The sequence below is a fragment of the Malaya genurostris genome, chromosome 1 (genome assembly GCF_030247185.1).
Source record: "Malaya genurostris strain Urasoe2022 chromosome 1, Malgen_1.1, whole genome shotgun sequence".
In the NCBI taxonomy this organism is placed as follows: domain Eukaryota; kingdom Metazoa; phylum Arthropoda; class Insecta; order Diptera; family Culicidae; genus Malaya; species Malaya genurostris.
Window position 1 is genome coordinate 23,130,579 of NC_080570.1, and position 26,509 is coordinate 23,157,087.

Consider the following 26,509-nt stretch of genomic DNA (forward strand, 5'->3'; position numbering starts at 1 on the left):
GGGCAAACGTTTTCCGGCCGCACAGTTCTAGCGTTCCGTCCGGGAGCTCGCGTCGGCATCGGTTTTCGCTTCCCGCAACAGAAATATCCCAGCCTGTGGTTGGTCAGGCGGGGATTTCAATGGGAACCGCGTAGGTGAGCCCGAGGCGCTTCGTCTTCGAACCACAGACACCGACACAGGCCTTTCCGATGGGATCCGGATGGGACGACTTTCGTCTCATCACAGTTTAATATAAAGTGTTTCCGTGAAATAGGACCTGGGAGACGGAGGTATTTTTTTGCGCATTTGTAGCTGTCTTTCTCGGTTGCGGAATCAGCAAGTTTTATTCAGTTGGAAAATCAAAGAAGGTTACTGCAAAAAGGAGGTTTTTATTTCCGTACTAATGAACACAGGGCAAAGGTTTGAACGTTAGAAAAGTGTTCGAATGAACTCGCTAACTTTTTCAGAATGATAATCAAATATTTTTGACCTGACTTCTGGGTGATTTTGCTGGTTCGCGATTGATACTTCTGCCCATGGAGTGCCATGGAGTGGAAGTAGTAGTGATCAGCTCATTCTTAAATTGGATTATCGATCTCAGCTGTTCAACTCTCAGTTGGTGATTTTTTCGGTAAAAACGTTTCATCACAGCGGTACATTAAGAAACAATAGTTTATTCATGATGATTGATCAGTAGAATTAAAATGGTAGTTCAGCTGTTCAAAACTCGTCATCTTTTCACCAACTCCAGCTTGTTTATAATTCGAACGTTTGTATTTAAGTTTGTGAGTGCTAAGCTTATTATGTTGGTTTGTAAGTGTACCTTGTATTTAATTATAATTAATTAATGCAGTGTTGGTGATTGCCGAAAATTTGACAGAAGCTGCTATATTGCAATCTATATTGTATACAACATTTTCAATCCGGTAGAAGATGCTAATGTAGATGTAAATTTGCCGATTTCTTTTGTAAGCAGACTCTGCAATTTTGCAGACTTTTTACAGGTTGTTGAAACTTTTATATATAATAGAGCGAATAGAAAAATAAATCGTCTGGTGGATTAAAGCAAAGACATCATATTACCAAGATATCCAGCTCTCACATTTCCCGAACAAATCATTGGCAACATCATTTTTTTCGAGCATGTCACCCTCAGGTGAGTCCGCATCGAATCTCATACATATAAATAGGGGAGAGAAATGTCAAATTCGTGCGCGCCAAAATAGCAGGGCTGCGCACCCATACAATTGACATGATATGTTGAATGTGATGCCGTGCGATGGCGTTGCTGAACTGAAGATTGACTTCGCTCCAAGCTGACAGGGTCTGATTAAAGGTAACTACAGATTTAAAAGGTAATATTCTCTAGCGACAAGAATTATTTGCTTGAACACTAAAAGTATATATCTGTCAAAGACGGCTGAATTTTTAGAGTAAACGATTTACAAATTTTTAATGCAGTTTATTTCAATAGTTAATATTGATAATGTTACGAGTGAAGCACGAGGTTTTGAAGACAGAGACGTCGTGTCATCGTATAATCATTCTGGTTATAAAAACATTGTCATTTAACGGTCAATTAAAAAAAATTCTGTTTTGTGATCTCGAAGAATTGTGAATAACAATTTTGCTATCTTTGCGGCATTTTGTCGCTATTTTGTCGCATCGTAATCTTTGTTGACCGCCAGTGAAAATTACAATAAAAATTTTTATATGCTCACTTAAATAAATTAATATAACACTCACTTGAAATTGACAAATCAGCAGTTGTGTCTAGGAACGTGATGTTACAGCTAAAAACTGACTCAACAGTTACGACAGTTAACTTATCCTTGTTTGCAGAGACATCTTTCGCAAAAATTTCGCATTATAACCTGGCACTTCTTGGTAATGCTACAATTAGTTAACAGCCTACTTTTTATTTTATTTTGAATTCTTCAACGATTTTCTTCAAACGTTCTTTACATACCAAAAAATTTAATGTAAAGTTTCAATTTTTGCACGCATGGAAAGCACGAAAGGGTGTAACCGGATAACCATATAAAAATTACCTCCAAACAAAAATTGAATTGATATAACCTGTTTGGAAACGATTTTTCCATTATTGTTAGGTAAATCGTGCCAATCGTGTAAATAACATAAGAAATGAAATTCTTTTATCATTATTAATTACTTCAATACCCGAAGCTTGAGCTCAAATTTTAGAAGAAAACGCATGGTATTTACTTCTGAAGGCGAGTGGTGTATGATAACAGAACTAAATACTATGCGTCTCCATCAGATGATAATTTGATGGAGACGCGTGGTTGTTCGATTGATTTATTTTTCAAAGTCTAATATTATATTCGTCCATAAGTTTTTTTTTAAGCTGAATATAATGATTTATTTTAAATGTGAAATCTTGAATGGTATCAAAATTGTAAGTGTGAATAAAAACAAATTCTGACATAAAATCTGGAAGGTTTCCCATAATGCCTCAAATATTCCAGATTTTTTAAATTTATTTGTTATTGAGGTTTTTGAAAAATTTAAATAAAACGAAAAGCAGTAGAACTACCCTAACTCCATATTTAATATGGCAGTTAAAGGGTCTCAAATAGCTTGTATCAATTTCATTTCTGTTTGGAGCAGTTTTTTATTCTTACCAGGCTACACTCAAATTTAATGCGAATTTTTCGCATAATTCCTAATTTTTTAATGCATTTGACAATTCAAATTAATCATTGATTAAAAAAAAATAAAATAATAAAAAAAATTACAGACAATTTGAAAATCCAAACTTTCCAATGCACAGCAATGTATATTTGTGTGTATTTGTATGCATGTATGAGTATGTTTGTCTTTATGTATGTGTGTATGTGTCAAATTATCTCACTATTCTCGGAGATAACTTCACAAAGCTAGGTTCAAGTGAATGGTCTTGTGGTCCCATTCAGAATTTCAGAATTTTCTTCGGAGCCGACTTCCGGGTCCAGAATTACAGGGTAAAGAGTGTTAAGGGTAAAGAGAGTTGAGTGTTGAGCGTCTCTTGAAGCGGCGAAGCAAAAACCACAAAAAAACGGGTTGGGTAATGTCAGTGACATAACTGGATGACGTGAATACGAATAAAACTGACATGCTTTTCCACACTTCGAAAAAGTTTTCTTAAGTTTCAGTGAATTCTATACCTAACATATTATTGTCTTTTGCGAATTGAATTGCATACAACTCTTTATATAACTGGATGTAAACAACATTATTTGTCTTATTGCATTCAAGTAAATGCACACGTTTAATGTCAAAATGCATTTGCTCCTTAAGCAAATCTTCAAGTTCTCGTATCGAAGGTCGAGTTTTGCACTGCCTGAAGTCAACATAATTGTATTCTTTCGTGTCGGCGGTAGCTTTTGTTTGTTTGGTTCCCTCATTTCGAGGTCGTTCTATTGTTCACTACACAATACTGTACTTGGTTTCTTCTGTCCCGAACGTAAACGGTTTTGTTTTATCGGCTGACCTGGATGAGATGTGAAAGCGAACTCAAAAAAGAGTTTGTAGATCATGTTCTTTTATGGCTGTACAAACCTACCCGTTTATACCGGTTTTGGCAAGTTCCTGCAATAGTTGAACTCACTTGGATTTCTCAGAGAAGGCCTAATCGATCTGAGAACTGTTTTATGTTGTAGGTTATACTAGTTAATGAACAAACGAACTTTTTTGTGATCTTCCAAGTATGAAAAAAATATGTTGAAGAATTTCACAATACTAAAAATTAAAAATAAATGTATGGTGAGCGTTTTTTTTCGAGTTCAATCTTAATCATGAAAATTCATCAAAATTTAGGTCATAGGCATACTATGTGTCATCTTTGTGAGCCATGCCGCGTAAAAACGACGGAGAATATTAATATTGCCAGTGCTCAGCAGTTCAACTGTTAATAAATTACTATTACTGTGACTTCAGGTCCTTGTGCGGTGGTACAAACGGGGACAGTAACTATTGCTGAATCATGCGCGATTCCGGCATGGATTTTCTCTCTCTCTTTCTCTCTCTCTGGCAGGAATGCTACGCTAGAACCACAAAAGAGGATAAAATATGAAGTCAGCAAATCTGATGAACACTCGGGAACTGAAGTGACTATAGCTACTGCGGAAAAGTTCAGTAAAACGGAACATGAAAGTGATGGAACGGATTGTCGGCCAACCGCGTGTCGACGGCAAAAGACAGCCTAGTGGAAGCGGGCTTTCCGTTTTTTTTTGTATTCATCTTAATCTTCGCTGATTCAACTTCAAACGGGATTTTTGGCATTAAAAATGCCTTACTCTTCACTATATGGGGCCGGGTGTCAATTAAAAGTTTCAAAAATAGTCGCGTAACCTTTTTGTGTCATAATTTTGAACGTTAATAACTCGGTCATTTGTTGATGGATTGTTATAATTTAACAACCAATCGATTCGGAAACTTTTAACTTAAACATGTATGACGACGTCGTTTCAGTATTTCAATAGTATACTATTGAAAAAATGGTTGGAATCGACCTATGTTTTCATCCACCAATCCCTGTTGTTCAAAATGACGTCAACTTCTTGTTCGGCATAGGAGGCTTTGCGTCATGCATAAAAAACACCGTATCGTTCTGCGTAGTATAAATAGAAATCTATAAATATAGGCTGCACAATATTTCTTTGCTTATGGCGTTTTCGTTTTTAATTTGCACTACACCGGTGCAGTGCTACACTGAGGCATGAATAAACGAACAAAACTGACGAAAACATAAACAGTAACCATTGACTACAATAAACGATTCCATTGCACAGAGCTACACCAAACTTTTGATGAGTGCTACACCAGTGGTATCGGTGCAGAAAAAGTGTAGCACTGGTGTAGTGCAATTGGCAAAAACGAACGGATTCAGTGCACCTTTCGCTACACCGGTGTAGTGCAATTTAAAAACGAAAACGACATTAGTTGATGTTTGACTGTGAATGAAACAAGTAGCTTGTCCAGTGAGGTGATGACTGGATTGTATATGCGTTCACTTGCTGGATTGTCGCTTTTGCATTATTTGTTGGTGAAATTTCCTGTTGTCTGCGCAACACCGTGTTCGCTTGAGTATCTTATATATCATCTAGCTATTGAAGAACCGAATCAGCGTGGTTACCGATTCTTTTGAAATATCCCATGTATTTAGCAAATTTTTGGTCGATTTTGTCATTAAAAATGCCTTACACTTCGCTTCCCGAGGCTGAGTGTCAATTTAAAACATGCAAAAATAATCGAGTAACATTTTTCTGTCATAATTTTGAACGCTTATAACTCAGTCATTTGTTGATGGATTTATATAACTCAACAAACAATCGATTCGGAAACATTTAACTTAAACTTATGAGACAACGTCATTTGAATATTTCAATTGCATACCATTGAAAAATTGGTGTGAATTGAGTATTTTATTTTGGTTCTCTGGTAACTATCAGGCCAATTTAGAATCGGCGATAGATTTTTCGGATCTAATTTGCAGCGCTTGTTGTTCGATGATTTGTTAATGGATTTTCCTAATTTGAATGATTCCAAAGTTTCAATATTGTAAGATTAAAAATGTTTTAATTTGTCAACGGATCGGTTTGCATACTTAAATCTAAAATTCGCATACGAACAAAACGTGACAATGTGACTGAACAAGTTGTTGTCCCACCAAAAATTAAACGCTTCAAAAGATTCAAAATTAAACTTTGAAACTTATTTAAAAGCGGTCTCCTCGGTTTAGTAGTATAAATGAGTTCCACAGGCTCACATATACAGTACAATTAGATGCAATATCATATGGTATCAAAGATAAACTCAAGGTAAGTTTACCTGCGATTTTACATGTATCGTTTGAATAGGAACCCTCGTAGAATTTGGTTAACCGCCAGTTTCAGTTCAATTATTATTTGCTTCAAAACAATAAGCGTCTGATGGCTACACGCGTTGTAACTATGACAATGTTCATTCATGTGTTAATAACATCAAGTTACAATATGAACAAAATTTCGGAATTTTGTTGCGTATCCATTCCGTATATTCCTAATATGCAAAAACGAAAATCAATGTAAGTAACTAAATATTTTATGCGAACTGTTTCACATGTTTTCTTCCTCGTATTGTTGCCATATTATTTACCGACACTTTCCGAAGATTATCGACGATTTTGAGGAAGGATTAATAAAATTACACAATTACTGAGTTTACTGGTAGAACATTTTTCATACAAATATATAAAATTTTCTCTTGGGTCGATTAACTGTTTATAAAATTGTTTGTTTATAAGTTTGTACGTTTCTCGAAAATTATCATCATAAAATAAAATAGTTTCATTTGTTCAGGTTTAAATCTTTAGGTTGTTTGTATCTAAAATTGAGCTTTCAAGTAACTTTGAAGTGTAGTGAAGTTTAGTGTATCATCATCAATATCATCTTTATTTTGTATTTATTATGAAGACCCTAGAAACGTTTCATTTTTAATGTTATTGTGTTCGGTCGTGTCTTGAATACAACCCTCTAATTTTTTTTCTCTCTGTAACTGTTGAGCCTATGCCACCACTCAAACTATTTACAGGAATAATGTGGCATGCCGCTGTTCACTATTATGCATATCAGATTATCTATATCTGTTCGAAAAAAAAGTAACCTTTTTTCAACTCTTTGAAGCAAAATGAACCTGATTCCACATAAATTGATTAAAGTTCCGTGAACAGTATGAATGGACAAACAGAAACCATATGTCTCTTTTATGGTGTATAGCGAAGTGATGTTATTACCATTGATTGAGTTTATTACCGGCGGCGTTTTGTTGCTGATTTCAGGAAAAGATCATATATTTATATCCCCTATCCACTGGGTTCGTTTTTTAAACATATTGCTAAGCTCGTTTGAAATGTGAAAAAAAACGAATAAATGTTGATGGCTCTAATTAACTAATTAACGATAATGTTCAACTCCATTGCACACAATCACAATTTGTTGCCATTGGAGTTTCAGTGGTATAACATAGATCGATATGAAACTATCATGCAATTTTTTTCTATTATCATTTCTAGAACTCGATTCTATACAGTTAATGACAACTGTGTTCATTATAAAACAGCTACATGATTTCTGGTCGTTGGTCAATTTCGACGCAAATCATAGTTAAGTCCATGTTTCCTCAGGCAGTTGAAAAATAATACCAGATTGTGAATTTTGTTAGGGAATGTACTGCGAATAAATTTCCACCGTTTAACAAGAGAGTTATCTCCAACAAATTAATATTGACTTTAAAATCACATTAGCAAATGCGTAAAGTCAAAATCCGAAAAACTAATTTGTTAAGTCCCACTATTCTCCCGAAGCGATGCGAATTTTGTCGACTACTTGTTGTTTTCTTCAGTGTCTGATTTAAAATAAAGAGGCGTACAACAATAGATGAGATGCCAGGTTAAAAATTTCAAAAATCTGCAGATAGGGTTGCAAAAGTCTGTAAATCCGAAAAAAAATCTGCAGTCAGCAAGTATGTCTTGCTGACAGTAATTTCTCTTTAAAGTAAACAAAAAAATCTGTAAATTTTGACGAAAGTCGGCTAAAATCTCGGTTTTCAAAAGTCTGCAACAAACAATGCCTGCAGCAATTAATTAAAAAATCTGCACATATTCAGACCAATCTGCAGACCTGGCATCCTTGGACTGACACACATCGAATGCAGAGTTGCCATTTTAAAATCTGTGTTTCAACTTGAAAAATCTGTGTACGAACTGTGTTGCATATTTACGATCATAATCTGTGAAAATCTGTGAAAGACGTTTTGAAAATCTGCCTTTTTTAATAAATATTCATAAAACTCTGTAGAAATCTGTGAGTTTTGATAAAATCTGTGTTCAGAATCTGTGTGGCAAAATAGGCAAAAAAATCTGTGGTTTTCAGAAAAATCTGTGAATTTGGTAACTCTGATCGAATGCCAGTGAAACGCACAACGTAAAATACACTGGTGGCGTGATAAGACAGTTTTGGTTGTGTTGGTAATTTTCTCACGAAATTGAGTATGGCGCGCCGGGATTCAAGCATGTAAACATAAACAAACGACCAGTTCAGATCGGCATTTCACTCCTAAGTTACTCCAGTTGTCGCGCAGCCTGGCGAATCTTTGGCACTAATTGAAAATCTGGACATTTTTTCTTCAAGGGCTTGCAAGGTAACGTCGAAATATAGAAAATTTTACACACATCCATTCTGTTCATTTCGTTGGAAGAAGGATTTGGCGGATCGCACTGTGGTATCTATTACAGTTATTATGGATAATGGAGTGATTGTGCTGTGGGTGGCATTTCAAATGCAGGTGATTAAATACGATTGAAACATCCCGGAACAAAACACCACATTTAACTGTCAATATTTTCGCAAACTGAACCAACTCTAAATAACATCATAAAAGCAACTCCCGGAACGTCATTTGTTCATGTTTTTTCTTCACGTCTCTCTGTTATTCCAAAATAAAATGACAACCGCACTAACACATAGAAAAACGTGATCACCAGGGTATTTTACATCGTGAAACGTATGTCGATTCGTTAATCGAGTGATCGAGTAATAACCCAGATAATCGAGTAATATTTAATCGATTAATTTGAAACTAATATTCGATTATTAAGCTAATCGAATACTTCGGAAAATTCTACAAAAAATAATCGAATAACAAATCGAGTAATCGATTAATGACCCAGACAATCGATTAAATCCAATCGAATAGTTTGAAAATTATACTCAATTATTGAATAATCGGAAAATTCAAAGAACCCCAAAATCCCTATGTGATACTGATGCATCAATACGAAGAGATTGCGCTGACAACGAACACGACGAAAAGACGAAAGTGTAGAAATAGGCTTAGATGAGATGAAACAAACACCGTAGTTTGTGACCTGTTATTCGTTGGTCACAATGTTGTTCCTTTGGTCACTGAGTCCAGCTTGTATATATTTTTCAAATATTGTATATTTTTGTTTATATCAATTGTCAGTAAATGTCTAAGTAGAATTTAAATGTCAATCGCGTTTCTACTCCGTGTTTACACGTTTGAGTCACGTTTAAGTTCTGCTTAATAGCAAAGGTTGGTGTCAAAAAGTAGGGTTTTGTTGATTTATTTATTTATTTCCATTTGTTTATTTATTAGTTATTCATTCTATTTATTATTTATTTATTCTATTTATTATTTATTTATTTACATTTATTTATTATTTATTTATATATTTACAATCATTTATTTACACTATTTATTTATTTATATTATTCATTTATTAACATTCGTAAATTCATATATTTGTTTATACAAATTTATTTAATAAATTATGATTATTTCGGTTAAAGGAAACAAGTGTAGTAGGTACAAATACAATCCAAGACACCAACCTGAAACACAAACGATAAATCATTGTAACCGTCATCTGTCCACACACTGTCATCGTCCTCATCATCGTCATCATCGCAGCATAAAATGCGGGGTGGCCTGCTTTGAAGGTGGCGGTGGGATTGGGATGGAAAATGGACAGCAAGCCGATAAAACCGCGGGAAAACCCTTGAGCGGGAACTAGTATTTTTCTGACCCGGAGGAGTGAAGGTTGCAGCAACGAGTCACACGCCAAACGTGACAGTGAACCTGAAAGTTTTTATGTGGATCCAAAGGGATCAACAATCCGTACCGAAGGTAGCCTACAAAAGTTTGACTCGGGACCATTCGTCGCTTAAGACTGGCTAAAGTGGCCGGTTAAAATTCGTTTATTGTTAGCCCGACGTGAGTGCCTTCGCGGTGAAACGTTAAAGTAGTGCGCGCCATACCACTCTCCGGATATTATCCTCAGAAAGCAGAGCCTTCGCTACACAAGGCCAAAAGTTGCTGCTTTACCTGGATACCCTGGTCATCTTATAACTGTTCCACCGCCCCGAAGTCCGTGCCACCCCGTCCGTCGAAGACAGCAGAGTCCACCAAGTCGACCACCGTGCATCACGGCCGCAACGGAGCGTCGAAGCTAAGACGTTCACCGAATAAACTTGCGCAAGTAAAAATTAGTGAATAGATACAATATAGTGTTAAAAAAAAGTTAAAATTGTACGGTCTTTCTTTTTATACAAGCTGTGTCGTCCATTTTGTTTTTTTTTTGTTACTAGTTTCCGCCGAAACGATTTACTCAGTGGCCACAGGTAGGGAAGAAAGTCCGCCCAACAATAGTGAAGTGAAGATTCTCCAGGAGACCAAAAGTTAAACGACCCTGAACTGGTGGTCGGGTGCTGTAAAGCAGCCACCAGTAGTGTGTATACGAAAACAAAACGTAACAATTGGCGCCCAACGCAAAAATTAAAAAAAAAAAAGTGCTTTGATTCTTAGACCAGAAGCAAACCACTTTTTTTATCGTGTCTCCCGGAGAAAATTCAATTCACTACGTTAATTTCATTACTCGCGTAGTCATCAGGTCGATATTGTGTTCTGAAGTGGTTCCTGAAATTAATTGTAATTGTTGTTTTTGCGAATTGTAGCGAGTGATGAAAACTCGTCCATCGGACACGCCGTCAAATGCTATGATTTGAGCGGGAATATTGATCGTTTGTTTCGTTCATGTAATTCTACCTGAAAGTGCTCAATACATACAGACTAAATTTGACGTTTAATCATACGTTTAATTTTGCAGCGGTTCCAAAATTTTAATTCGTTTTTCGTGATGTGTAATTTTACGTGTTTTGTTAAGATGGCCAGTGCATACCTCACATTTAACAAAACAAATGAAATGCTACTAGTTATTTGTTTCACAAAGAAAGTGCAGTTTTTAGCCAAGGTTGAGTTTCGACTGACTCCATATTCGGTCAGTCTCTCCTTTGGCATATATCGAACACGAAAGCGAAAATGGAAGACAGAAAAACTATGTTTGTTCCGAAGGATTACTGCATTCAAAAATTGTTAAATTCAAACATGGATATTTTACTGTATCCTAGCTGACAAAAGCTGAACAGATATTTTGTTCACCATTATCTTTACCTTTTTTGTGATAATTCGAAATGATTAAAATAAAAACCTTCACAATCGAATTTTGATTGCTATCTTTTGTTCAGTTTAGTTAATTTTTTGTATCTATCAGCATAAACAGCGACTCAAACCAAATCACTGAAAATATGCATATTAAAATATGTAGGAGTTTCTCAGAAGTAATTAGAAACACAATTTGCACAGAACATTTTTTGTATTTATTTGTTTCCTTACATACAGAGTTAAGCCAGAAGGGCTCTAGCCGAAGTAATTCAATGGTAGCAATCAGACCAGTTCCTAAAATGGAACGAAAGAAGTCTCCACTTTCTCCCGGGCCGATGCAAGTCTGAACGAGAGAAACAAAAATAAATAAAATAGTCAGAAAATTTACTATATTCTACTTACCATTTCAATCATCGCAGTAGTATAAATATTCTTCAAACCACCGTCTTTGAAGATATTAAGTTCTTCATATCTGCTATCCATCCTTTAAAAAAAAAACAAAAAAATAAACAGGCAACACGGTCTCCAAATTCTGAAAATAAAAACAAAACAGCATAATTAAACAAAATACTTACCTGTATCCTGTATCCATTCAAATTCGTATCACTTTTCGTTGTTTTCTATAAGTGGTCAGTAATGTACGAGCAGAACTGACAGATCGGAAAATAAACAAACATACGACAGGGTGGTATCTAAGTTGGCGGGATAACGTTTGCCCGCCGATTAGATGCCAACTGTACACTCTCAACGTAAATGGTTTCATTCTGCGTAGCTTCAATCGATTTTCTCTCACAAGTTGAGCGAGTAATAGAAGTACGTAATGAGTGAAACATTTCGTAAAAATTATGTATCTTTTCGACTCTTCGGAAAGAGTCGAAAAGAAAAATATTAAAATTAAGGGCGTCCATAATATAAGTTTTAATTAGTTTAAGGTAGTATGCGTGTCATGAATATGAATGAGTATGCAGTCTGAAAGTGAGTGCGATTGAGTAAAATTTATGAATGTTAGTGTGACTGAGAATGAATGAAAATGAATGAAATTGAATGAATGAGACGTACGAATGAGTTAGGTGTTTTGTCCAAGCGTCGTTCTTGTGACAGTAGTGTAGTTTTGTCCAAGCGTCGTTCTTGTGACAGTAGTGGTGTTTTGTCCGAGCGTCGTTCTCGTGGCAGTGAAAAAGGGGAGAAAATGTGAAATTTAGTCTGTTTTTCTTCCGGATAGTTTCTGTTATTTGTTGTGTTTCCGATCAATATTTCTGCTCTACCAATGCAAAGACCGTCACAAATTCTGACGCATATTAAACAGTTTCGACAGCTACACTTTCGCAGTTGTTTTGGGAATGATGGATGGTACATATCGCACCTGATTTTGAAAAATATTTCGGCAAGAGCACGAGACTGAAAATGGACAGGCTCACTGCTTTAGAATCATACAATTCCGGGAGAGAGAGCTCCTCTGGCCTTTGGAAAAATCATCCCTCGGAATTGAAACTGGTACTAAGGAAGAAGTAGTCGCATTAGAAGTCGACTTTTGTTCGAAAAAAAAAACCTACGGTTTTTTTTTAAACCGAGTCGGGGAAAATTGTGACCTGTTATTCGTTGGTCACAATGTTGTTCCTTTGGTCACTGAGTCCAGCTTGTATATATTTTTCAAATATTGTATATTTTTGTTTATATCAATTGTCAGTAAATGTCTAAGTAGAATTTAAATGTCAATCGCGTTTCTACTCCGTGTTTACACGTTTGAGTCACGTTTAAGTTCTGCTTAATAGCAAAGGTTGGTGTCAAAAAGTAGGGTTTTGTTGATTTATTTATTTATTTCCATTTGTTTATTTATTAGTTATTCATTCTATTTATTATTTATTTATTCTATTTATTATTTATTTATTTACATTTATTTATTATTTATTTATATATTTACAATCATTTATTTACACTATTTATTTATTTATATTATTCATTTATTAACATTCGTAAATTCATATATTTGTTTATACAAATTTATTTAATAAATTATGATTATTTCGGTTAAAGGAAACAAGTGTAGTAGGTACAAATACAATCCAAGACACCAACCTGAAACACAAACGATAAATCATTGTAACCGTCATCTGTCCACACACTGTCATCGTCCTCATCATCGTCATCATCGCAGCATAAAATGCGGGGTGGCCTGCTTTGAAGGTGGCGGTGGGATTGGGATGGAAAATGGACAGCAAGCCGATAAAACCGCGGGAAAACCCTTGAGCGGGAACTAGTATTTTTCTGACCCGGAGGAGTGAAGGTTGCAGCAACGAGTCACACGCCAAACGTGACAGTGAACCTGAAAGTTTTTATGTGGATCCAAAGGGATCAACAATCCGTACCGAAGGTAGCCTACAAAAGTTTGACTCGGGACCATTCGTCGCTTAAGACTGGCTAAAGTGGCCGGTTAAAATTCGTTTATTGTTAGCCCGACGTGAGTGCCTTCGCGGTGAAACGTTAAAGTAGTGCGCGCCATACCACTCTCCGGGTATTATCCTCAGAAAGCAGAGCCTTCGCTACACAAGGCCAAAAGTTGCTGCGTTACCTGGATACCCTGGTCATCTTATAACTGTTCCACCGCCCCGAAGTCCGTGCCACCCCGTCCGTCGAAGACAGCAGAGTCCACCAAGTCGACCACCGTGCATCACGGCCGCAACGGAGCGTCGAAGCTAAGACGTTCACCGAATAAACTTGCGCAAGTAAAAATTAGTGAATAGATACAATATAGTGTTAAAAAAAAGTTAAAATTGTACGGTCTTTCTTTTTATACAAGCTGTGTCGTCCATTTTGTTTTTTTTTTTGTTACTTGTTTCCGCCGAAACGATTTACTCAGTGGCCACAGGTAGGGAAGAAAGTCCGCCCAACAATAGTGAAGTGAAGATTCTCCAGGAGACCAAAAGTTAAACGACCCTGAACTGGTGGTCGGGTGCTGTAAAGCAGCCACCAGTAGTGTGTATACGAAAACAAAACGTAACAAGTTAAAGGCATCTCTTGCTTCACTCAGAAGTTACCACTTTTGTTTTGCAGAAATTTTAATAAAACTGAAAGTTCACCATGACTATATTAAATTTCGCACAAATAAATCAAATTTCGGATTATTTCAAATTTATGGCATAAATTTAATTATATTCTATGGCTTATGAAGACTCTAATACCAGCACACTGTACCATCTGTGTATGTGCGGAATATAATTCCCACTTAGAAAGCAATTAGATATTGTTGGGCGTTGAGCGTTTGTGGAACGACATACTTGTTCAGTTTGTTAGAACGGTTTGTTGTGGTTTATTTTCCTACAAAAATAGTGTGAAAGTTAAGTGTTTCCTTCATATAAAAACATGATTAATCCACCTAGCAGTGAGATGAAACCTTTTTTTATCAATCCGCATGTGTTTTTTGCATGGATATTCTTAGCCCAAGTAACATGTTAAGTTGCTGTCCTGTATATTTCTACTGATTGTGCAATTTATCAAGATAGCTTATATCACTATTCTAGTAACTGTTGTGTTATGGAAAAAGCGCAATTTTTCTGTGTTGAGCAACATACTTTCAAGTTCATCCGTTATTACGAACATTTATTCACAACGATTGTGCAACTGATACAAAAACTCATGCGTCGATCCTATCAAAAAGGTAGTAAAAAAATCAGCGAAAAAACAATTGTGAAACTCATGCAATCTGCTACGTAATGTAAACAAGAAATGGAATGACGTTTACAAAAACATAATTTCTAATAAATAAGTTTCACATTTGATTTTTAATACAACTGCTCTCAACACAAACATGGATCATGTAAAATAATCTGCACATGAAAAATGATAATGCACATATTGTAGAATTAATCTTTTGTGTCTTTGTAAATGAAAAATCGACAACGAGCTGCATTTTTATGGTGAAACATGTATTCGTACGCCCGAAATTTTCAAGCGCCTTTAAATTAACGTGTTTTGATGATTGTACACAAATTTCTGTGAAAATAACAGTCTATTATTTTTAATGAGAATCATCGGAATGGTGTTTAAAATACGTGTATTCAAACATTATTTAAAATTGTCTGACGATTTTAATCAAATTAATGTGTAATTAAACCTGAAAAATCTCGAAATGATTTTTTCTTGAATATTTTCCAATATGGCTTCGATTGTAACAGTAAGTTGAATAGAAAATGGTTCACCCAACGTAATGACATATATTGTCTAAATAACAGGAAACATTTACATGTTAATATTGCGGAAAGAAATTCTCTACGTTTTGTTTTTTATCACTTTTAATCTTCTAGTTGAATTAAACAACAATACAGTATAGTCATTTATCTTAGAGGGCCCGACTTTTGTGATACGCACTGTAGATATTATTTTTGCAAGTCCGTGTGCTGGAGTTGCAAAAACAAGTTGCACAAGCGGTAATATATAACTATGCGAGTAACTGTAATGAAATTAACTTTTCGTTCAATATATTTGAAAAGTGATGTCAGGTCTGCTTTTTTTTCGCGAGATGAAAACCGAATACAAATTATCTGATTGATTTTTGTTTTCATTGCATATATAACTCTGTATTTCTGCAACTTTTATGATAATAATCTCATGTCTGCAAGTTTTGCGCTCAATTCAAACAGATAAATCTTGCACAACTTTTTTGCAAGTTTTGAATTTTATGTCTTTGTTTTTCTAAAACTGAAGAAAACTGAACACACTGATCATAAAATTCATGAGGCAGCCAAAACAATGCGGAGTCTGGAGAAATATATTTTTTGCAGCAAGGTTATCAATTCGGCTTAGCATTTTTTGCCTTGCGGAGAGCACTAATTTTTCTTCCACAAGAGATTTATAGCAATTTCGACGTATATTGTGCCCGGTACAATTATGACAGCCGTTTGGAAAGTTTTTGATAAGTTGCCCAATTGTTATAGTTACTCCCGTTTTACATGACGATGTGAAATTTTTTGTAGAGCTTCTAGTGAAACATTAACAAGTTGGTGATTTACTGCACAATTGTTTTAGATGTACTTAAAGTTGTTCTACTGTGATTTTTTCGGTAGTATTGTGAAACTTAACAGTCATACGTTGCACAACCAATTTTAATTTATATTTCTGAACATATCTAACATAAATAACATTTCTAAATCAATTGTAAAACATCTTGAAAGTTCAATAAGTTACATTTGCTACTTGGAAGGTGTTTTAGTTCGCATGACATTATTTTAATTATCGTCGTTTTAAACGGCAAATTGAGATTTTAATCACTCATTACCCTGTAATTTCGAAACTGCAAATCGTATCGAATTTCAATTTTAACGTGTGACAATCGATTGAACATTCCATGAGATGTCGAAGTGAGTTGCACTTTAGAGTTTTTCGTCATTATTTATGGTACTTTCAGAGTCGGTATTCAGGAACTAGCATAACCCAAAATGATTCGAATGGCCATAAAATAATACGCCAAACAATTTACATATTCTATATCGGTATGAATTTTAAAAACTCTTCATCTGTAATTCCAGAATCGGATCAAATTCACCAATTTTGTATGGGACCTCAAGTCCGGATTTGTATTTTTATGGGACCTAAATTTTTGTTTTTGAAGTTCAATTTGACGAAAATGATCGAGAAATTTTGAGGAAATGATTGAGCTTTGAGAATCGATTCGATACTGGAACCGGAATTCTAGAATCGGTGTAGCCAAAATCAGTTACATTCACCTAAGGAGTGTGTAGACATCTTTGAGAAATTGTAGTGCGAATTAAAATTTGGGGGTACATTCCGAATCGAAAACTGAATACCGCTTAAACTGAAATAAATTTATTTCGTAATCGACTATCCAAATCAGTAAACCCGATAAACCTGAAAAAAGATGCTGTACACAGTATTTTTGGTACTTAGAAACAATTGTATGTCACAGTATGAAAAATCGTGTTTTCCGTTGCTCCCAAGCATTTCTTTGTCATACAGCGCTCAAAACTTCTACTGCTGGAATAGGGGGAAAAGTCGTTTACACAAAAATTTCGATATCTCCGTTAAAAATGGACGGATTTTAACAATCTATGGCTCGTTGGATAGCTATTACGGTGCGGAATCTAAGTCTGGAAACATATTCTGTTTTCAAGGTCAATTGTGGCACACACGGACATTTGCTTAGTTCGTCGAGCTGAATCGATTGGTATATGTCATTCGGCCCTCCGGGCCTCGGAAAAATTTTCTAAAGTTTGAGCGAATTCTATACCTATTTTTTATATATATAAAAAGGGTAAAAGAAAATGTATTGTTATTCTACGTGAAAATCCAACACTTGCTGTCAAGGATGGCTTTTATCGTATCAAAGAACGTTCAATCTTCACTCTTCACACGATTCAATCAGTGCCATCAAAGAGAAATGGAAAACATCGCAACAACAAACACCCGGCATGGCTCATTTAACATAGAATAGACACCAGTGCGAGAGTGAATTTCTCTCGATGACATTTCTGAGAATCAAAGGTTAGCACGTTGCTGTGGGGATTCTCTCGGAAGCAACAAACGGTCACTTATTCTCGTCTCGCGATCCGATTCTGTATGGGCAGTGGATAATTGCGGTAGAATCATTTTACTATTGCCGCTTATTCTAACTATGTGCATATAGCCTTTGTATAAGTTGTGTCTATGAAAATGTATGTGAATGCTCCACACAAGGGTTTTGAAATATTGCAACCTAGTATGAGAAACATCAAGATGAACCATCGATTCGATTTTCTGCGATAATTGTTAACTTGCGATCCTCTCTTGGGAAATTCCACACAGCAACGATCATTATCAGACTGTATATTTTTTCATGGGCCGTGAAATACTCAGAGTATGAAGTGGAGCGAAGAAATGTAGAAAAATTCTCTCGCGGTTCATGTATTGAGAGACTCGAGTTCTTATAGCATCTTCTACCGGATTGAAAATGTTGTATACAATATAGATAGCAATATAGCAGCTTCTGTCAAATTTTCGGCAATCACCAACACTGCTTGCTGTTACTAGAGGCCGTATATCTACTACTGCACACTCTAGAAATGTCACGAAAGAAGGATATTTGTTAGTATAAATTTCAGTAATGGTAGTACTCGCGCGCAATTTAATATGTTCCGGTTTCAAGATGCTCGGATGCACCACTAAACTCACTTCCCAAGTGAACGCTTCAACAATATCCGATACTGAAGTCCAGGGAAGTGTCGATTCAAAATTCTTATTTGTGAAAACTGAAGGAAAATTTAAAATACTATCGCGTAACGAATAAAAACTTCCCGAATTTTGCCTTTCTCTATAGAAAGGTATTAGAATTGCTGGAAAAACCGACAATCGAACGGAGCCGCGGAGACACATAGTGTTATATACCAATCGACTCAGCTCGATGAGATCGGAAAATATCTGTGTGTATGCACCTTTTAACGAGTTTTTTTAACGCGCAATGACAAATGGCGTAACCGATTTCAACAAGCTTAGGCTCGTTTGAAAGCTAGTATTGAGCCTTTGATCTAGTTCGAAGATTAAGTGGCTACGAGTGACGTAACGGACAAAACGCGTTGTTTTTCCACCGCGCAAGATTCTCGGAGATGGCTAAACCGATTTTAACACGCTTAGACTCATTTGAAAGCTACTATTGGACCACTGATCAAGTTCGAAGATCAAATGATGGCGACCTCTGGTCCCGGAGATATGATACTATAACAGTGATGCAACCAACAAAACACGTTGTTTTTTACCGCTCTAATATAGGATGCGAATATTTTTGGATCCCCTAGTTGTGCTCAAAATTTTGAGCACTTCGAAAAAAGCCCCCATACAAAATTTTAGCTGAATCGGATATGGGTAAGGGGTGCTGTCCGACGGTTAAGGTTTGAAAATTTTCGATCTTGAAAAATCACCATAGATTTAGTGAAAAAAAAAATGTTTGAAAAAATCTTCTAGGATTAATAAAAATTTTGAGAAGTCCCAGAAAGGGGATTTTTCGAAAAAAAAAAGTTCAAGATGACACTAAATCTCGTCGTTTCATTGCAATTCTAAGACTTTTGGCCCTATGGTGATTTTTCAAGATCTATGAAAATTCACTAAGTGGACTAAGAAGGGTTTTGCCTTTCTTGTATAGAAAGGCTATACAATCACTGTTAAAACTGACTTATGTGTGTATGTGACAAATAATGTCACTCGATTCTTTGGATGCTTTCGCTATTTCTGAGATATGTTCCTTGAAACGAATGTCTAGTGTTCTCTTTGTTTGTCCGATGTATATTTTATCGCAATGAGGACACGAGATTTTGTATACCCCAGACTTTTTCAAATTCTCTGTAGGATCTTTTGTAGAACCTAGTAGAGTTTTCAATTGGTAGTTCATACTGCTGAACACTAAATCTAAACCAAATTTTCCTAGTTTTGATTTTAGTGGGTGTGAAATGTTTCGATTGAAGTCCACTGATATTCTTTTAAAATTTTGAGAAGGGGGGGTCAAAGTTGTAAGTGATTGTGTTCTCAACAGTCTTTAATTTTTATCGAATTGTATGCTCTGGATATCCATTGAACTTTCCAATTTCGAAAATAAAGTTTTTCTCTTTTATCGCAGCATCTTTTCTAAGGGGTAAGGATAGCATTTTGTGAATCATATGGTGGAATGCTGCCATTTTGTGTTGATGGGAATGATTAGAAGTATTTGGTATGACACGGTCCGTATTGGTTGGCTTCTTATATATTTCGAAAGTTAAGGATTTTGCCTCCCGGACAATAAGAATGTCCAAGAAAGGTAAACGGTTGTCTTTCTCTTCCTCATAGGTGAATTTGGGAATAAGGCGGTTACATCGAAAGATACCATCATTTCGTCATCTTCGATTTCGCCTGAATTCTGAAGTTGAGTAACGAATACCTGTGTGTTAGGAACTGATTTACTGAAGAATTTTTTTGGCATAGATTGGAATTCTTTTACTAGCCGTTTGGATATTTTTTGAGTTGGGGCCCCTACTGAAGAAATGATTTCCCTTATTTCGTTACCAGGTTTATGAACCTTTGGTAGTCCTTCTAGGAAACAAAGAGCCGACCCCCTTCCAGATATTATTAAAAAAGTAGATAAAACTCTTCATGAATGCAACCCAAACTTCGATATCAATCTTAGTAGTCTCAAAGTTTCTAACCCCTCTTTATCCAAAATAAAAGGACTACCAAAGGCTCATAAACCTGGTAACGAAATAAGGGAAATCATTTCTCATAAAATATACATCGGACAAACAAAGAGAGCACTAGACATAGCGAAAGCATCCAAAGAATTGGAAAAGGGACTACCACATCACTTCAAGCATTCTTTCAATAAACTTATAAAACCGATACACTGAAGAAGGATGCAAATAGCATTCCGAAATACGTATCTGTATTATAACGTTTGATACACTTTCGGAAAAATAGTGACTGTGAAAATAGTGACTTTGTGAGAGTGTAATGACGTGATATAGTGGAATTCAACGGTACAACAACAGTACTATTAGTGAGATCTTGTTAGTTAGTAGATATATAAACCTACTTTGGGACTACTAATCCCCGGTTTCCGCTTTTGGAAGCACCGATGATAGTGAAGAAAAGCTCCAAAACCGGAACTCATTTCGAATTCTAAGCAACGGTTGAACGGATTTTCACAAATCTTGATTCAAATTAAAGCTCTTAGTGTCTTTAAAGATACTGTGCAATTTCAATTGAGTATCAAAAGTTTCAAACTGTCATAAAAAAATGATGCAAAATCGATACCTGCTGGTAAAAAAACGAGGAACACGTTACCGCCTAGCACACAGCGTGCTTGGTTCAATTTTATATAACGTGCAGGGTTTCCAAATTTAAATCTATATTAACTTGACTTGACTGTTTACAAATTGGAAAGCTGAAGGTAGTTTATACCAGAGAAAGTTTTTGATTTTATTTAAGTTTGAAAAAAAATCTTGACAGAATCTTCTCGTGACGTTTTCGATAATATAGGTAATATGAGAAACGCATTATTACACCACTAGGTGGATTAACAAAGGTTTTGTAATGATTTATTCAGTTGATAGAGACAACAAATTGAAAAAAAAATTAATCGATGTTTCTTCTCCATTTGTTGTCTATGTAAGTTTCGCCCTCCTTTGCTGAATTGCACAGAAAAACACAGCCTAAGCACCAAAAAAGCCGCGTTGTGTATTTGGATTTTCAATCGATGTATGTAAAAATAAGCAGAATGATAAAAGTTGGTGGTGTTTCAATTTCTAAAGCCATCACGAATATCGATATCGTTCGAACGACAATCGACAAGTTTCCCACGTCAGACCATAATGGACCGAATGGCTACATATTTCATTTGAATAGGTGGTTGTTAGGCGAACACACTCCGACACGTTTTTTGGTACAAGATTTTCCGAGCGTGGGCGTGAGTGAGAGTTCAGGTTCAAATCACTGCCCTTCGGGTCAATTTAAGCACCCGGCTCAGGTCCGTTTCTCACATCGGCAACGGGTCCGACCGACAAGCTTAATGAGGGTTAGTTTTGTCTTTTGCTTTTCTTTCCCCCCTCACGTATCTTTCCTGCAGTCAGTCGACGGAATCGTTAGTCTTCCCTAATAAATCTGAACAAAATGTTTCTTGCTCCGTACACTTTATGGCCTTTTATGTAGACACACTGCCCTCTGTGATGGGAGCTCCGAGACGCAAGTTGCGGTGGTTCGAGCGAAAGAGTTTTGTCCAGTGACTTTTCGCCCCGGCGGCAATCAACTGTACGTAACGAGTGGTAGGGATCATTAGTGTGCACACCATGGTGTACCGAAGTTTCACCCCGCTAGTGGCCGGTACTTGCCGCTCTGTTGACCATGTAACAACTGCTAAGCAGAAGGAAAAGTTTAACGTGGGCCGAAGACAGCCGGGCAAAGTTGGACATTCGGTGGTGTCAATAATGAGTGTTGGTAAAGATTTCCGTATTTCTGTGCTCGAAGCTAATTCAATATTCTGTTGATTAATTTGAATAGACTCTGAGCGGGATTGGAAGGGGGTGGAGATGGAAGCTTTGGCAAACTTGAATTGTTGAGGAAATTGTTCGCATGCTAATTCTTTCCCAGGACGAGAAATGTACTAAGGGCAACCGATTTCCATCCGGGATTGATTCTATTTTCCGCTCTAGTTCCATTTCGATAATTAAGTTCCCTTCGAAATCATATGTTTTTGTTCTGCAAACTCCATCCTACAGCTGCTTGAGATTAACCAAATTTACATCCATGAATTACATTCATAATATCTACTGAAAAAATGTTCGGTTTGAGTAACGGATTAACTGCAAAAAGTTCTGATTAATTACGAAACTTTAATCTTTTGCTCGGATGAGAACATTAATGTGACTTTCCAAACATGGCCGACCGGAGATACGCTTTGGGTTTTCCAGCGCAGCGCTCCGTACATGGGAAATCAAACAAAAGAATGAAATATTTGTATAGCAAAACTTTCGAAATCTGAAACGCAAATTCAGATTGTACAGTTTGGTATGGAAAAAAATTGTATTCCCTTCACCAGCACGTTTCACGAGTTGTAAAAAGGAACATAACATTAAGGATGCTCCCAAGGACTAAGCAGAACACCGTATCGTGTTTGAACGAATACAGCAAAATGGGGAAAGCATTATCTTGAATCATAGGAATCATATTTTTCTCCACTCTCCCAACTATCCCGACCACCGAAAACGGTTTGTCGCACAGCCAAGAAGAGGTACACAAACCATGTAGAGAACGGTAGTGAAACATAAACTAATTAACGTCAACAGCAAAGAAATCTTTTTTTTTTTATCTTCCTTGCTGGTGTTCCACACTTCAGCACAAAACACACTCACACATTTCTTTCCTTCAAGTGCCCGAAGCGTAATCTTTTTAACTTGCTCTCGGTCGCAGCTTGAATAGATGAGCTTTGTTTTCCAACTTCCTCATCTCGCAACCCCTAGTACCAGACCCAACCCAACCCAAACCCAAACCCAATTCAACGGCAGACGGTACAATCGTAGAAGGGTAACAAACACATCGTTAAAAGTTGAGCACTTTAGCCAGCCAGCCAACCAACCAACCAACCGGCAACCGTACCTAGCTGCTAAAATTCGACGCAGAAAAAAAACAAGTGAAACGATGAGAAGATTGGAAATTGATAGCTCCCAGCAAAGAGGAGTTTCACTTGGATTCGAGGGTCTGTGCGGAATTAATTGTGGAAGGTTTTTGGCTGGCGCAAATAAAACACATAAAGTTCACACATTCTCCCACCGCACCGCCGGCAGAAGGTTTCGAATAATGCTGAAATAAAATTTGTAATTATGAAGATGATGATCTTTGGTAGATGAAGAGAAGAGCCCAGAACAAAAGGCTACTTCTTTTTCATATATGTTTTTCACCGACTGAGCAGGATCTTTTGTAGCGCCAGAGTCTTAATTATTTCGAAAATCGTTTTCACCGAGAATTCATATGTAGCCTTTCTTGAAACGGGAAGGCCATGCGACCGAAAGGAAATTGTCTCCGTTTGTGTGAAAATTAAGAAATAACTTTCCGACTCACTCTTAGGAAATCGTCCTAATTATGATACCAATCATTGCCTACTAGCAAGGATAAATATGCATCATGAATTTTCCATTTTACACCATAATATGAATTGTTTGAAGAGTGAATCCTTTTCCCAACACAGATAATGAACTCCTATCGCTGTGAACTGCAATGGAGCTGGATGGTGATTTATAAAAAAAAATCTCGTTTCCAATTAAGGCAACGGCTCCCTATTTCCATCCCTTCACCTCATTACTTTAAACATGAATAACATTTTACAACCTACCTGTAGAAAACTGTGGAATGTATTAAAATGAATTCAAAAGCTATTGTCACACTTTCCTATCGAAAGAAATGGTTTTAAATTCTTCGGTGATCGTTTTTTTAAAATTAAAATAAAGTCACTTTTCAATTTAGGACACATTTTCGTCTCAAGATTTACAGTTCGTCATGTTTCTGAATATCTACTAATCGATTCGTCTCAAAACATGATAACTATTTCGCACAATTACACTACCATTGAATGCTGGATGGCTTCATAATTAGTAATGTTCACTTGCCACTTGTTTAATTAACGATTTAAAACTTCAAAAATTACCCGGCAAGCAATAAGTCTTCAAAAATATGAGATGAATGTTTTTCACTTAAATCACTTGATTGCGCTTTGTTTTCATCTCACTTGGTTTCGCAAAGTTGCCAAGTTATCTCATAATCTTACAAAGCATAAATTGTTTTTCTTCTTCAAATTATCATTGAAAAGTATGTTTTTGGTATCCGTGACATTAGTTTAATTATATTATTGATATTAATATTTCAATAAAACTGTTTCAGCTTCGAATATTACCAGAAAGAACGTGTTAAATACTAATAAAATAACCATTGTGGCGAATCAAGTAGCACTGGTTTCATTCTGCTATACGTCAACAGAACGCTGAGATGTGTGTGTTTCATCAGCTGTGCACTGAGATGCCAGATATTTTTTATAGAAAATATGTATTACTTTGCATCTAGGACAAGACCTGACAACTGGCTTCTTATTCTTCCTTCCGAATCATCCTTCTCGTTATTTTCGCGCTGTGGAATAAATACCAACGTATCGGCTACAGTGTAGCCATATTTACAGATTTTTCAATAGCTTTATGCTAAGAAAAAACTATTTATTAAATTTAAATTTTTAGACCCGGTTTTTGATTTGAAATAAACATGAAAAATGTGTTTGCATTTTATTATTATATATAAAAGCTTAAAAACAATTAATTAAGCTTTGATGACAAAACACGAAATATCTCATGTTGAACGCAAAATCGAATCCATTGTTGACGTATAACCGGATCTTTTAGAAACCGGAAAAAGTCAAGTTTGGATAGAAAAGCTTAGTGTGACAACAGTGTGGAACACAACAGTTCATTCTTCTCGTAAAACTAAACACACTATCGAGTTTACACTAATTTAACAAATCTTTTTTGGTTACACTGTAATTCACTAAAGAGAAAAACCGCTTGATGCTGATTTTAATTACACAGTGCTGCCATTATAAACATTTATTACAAATGAGATTGGAAAAAAGTGAAACATTCTCTGAAAATTTTCATTTTCATTGGTTAGCTAAAATTATACATTTTAATAAACTTGTTTTCTGATTTTCTTTATGCTTGGCATCATTGCTCGCGTACCCTGCAAAAGTTTTTTTCTTTTCACAATTTGCGGATAGCAACATCAAAATCAGCCAATCAGAATCTGGTCCATTTTGGAACAAAAGCAGCCCCCCCCCCCAGTTATCAGGACTTGTCTTAGCTTTGCATAGTCTATATCTGTTCTATCTGTTTTCACTAAAAAAAATATTGTGTAAAAAGATAGTTATTTATATCTCCGTAAGTCATTGCCTTACTACTTAGAATATTCAACGAGTAAATTTTTTACCAATAACAATATATATATATATATATATATATATATATATATATATATATATATATATATATATATATATATATATATATATATATATATATATATATATATATATATATATATATATCAGTTCAAATTTGTTCAAAATTTATAAGTGTTTGTCAGTATTCATAATCAGTTATCTGCATAAAAGATTTCCACTTAAACATGTGATTTGTCCGTTGATTAGATATTCAGAGAGAAAAGTCTAATTTTTTTACTTTTCACTATTTATGAACCTGAACAAATCTGTATTAAATTTAGGGAAATCCGTATAAAATCTGTACTTTGATTTAAATCAGTATGCGAACGCAAAAATCTATACAATACAGATAAACCTGTATAAATGGCATCTCTGGCTCTGCGCTTTGTTTTAAGAAAGGCTAATACCTAAATAGTAACAATTACTATATTGTTTTTATTTAAAGTACACCAAATAAACTTGACAGTGAAATTTTAAATATAAAGCGAAAGGAAAAGGAAACGACCGAAAAATTTTCAAACGTTGCAATGATGTCAAACTGGTTCCAAAAATATCGTGTGTTGTCTCATAGTTGGCATTAGGCCGTTTTTAAGAAGAATTCTGACATTTTGAACCTGAGAGTGTAATAGTGGAATATTTTGTTTTGATTGCTGTCGCCATTACTAATTTATAGGATGAATAAAGGACCAACGATAAGATGGATAAAAATCCATTGAGATGAAATTAGGAGCAGAGTAGTGAACACATCATAAGTGTTTTTAGCTGTTTTATGAACATTATTTAAATTTTCAAGAAATGTGAATCAATTCTCACCGTGGAGCAAGGCGAATGAGGCAGTAATATGAAAAAGTTATAGTGAGTTTAGTGGCTAAATCGGGGTTTTGAGGCGACGTTCTTACAAATGAGATGAATGTTATTTTCAGAACAATGGAGCAAAAACAATTTCGTGTTTTAATTTTACACTGCTTCTTGATGGAAAAAATACTGTTAAGCGAACCAATGGCTTGAAAAGTGTTATGAAGACTCCGCTCTATCAGTGGGTACCAC

General features: G+C 35.7%; 1 protein-coding gene and 1 long non-coding RNA gene across 5 annotated transcripts in view; both read right to left on the reverse strand.

Moving 5' to 3' along the window:
* LOC131434820 (uncharacterized) overlaps positions 1–26,509 on the reverse strand; it is a 424,990-nt gene that overhangs the window by 332,287 nt on the left and 66,194 nt on the right. The gene's annotated exons all lie outside the window — the stretch shown is intronic.
* LOC131434835 (uncharacterized) lies at positions 11,299–12,238 on the reverse strand. The gene is made up of 3 exons (XR_009230409.1): positions 11,559–12,238; positions 11,386–11,467; positions 11,299–11,326 (listed from the first exon to the last, which is right to left on the reverse strand). It is a non-coding gene; the product is annotated as an uncharacterized LOC131434835 (long non-coding RNA).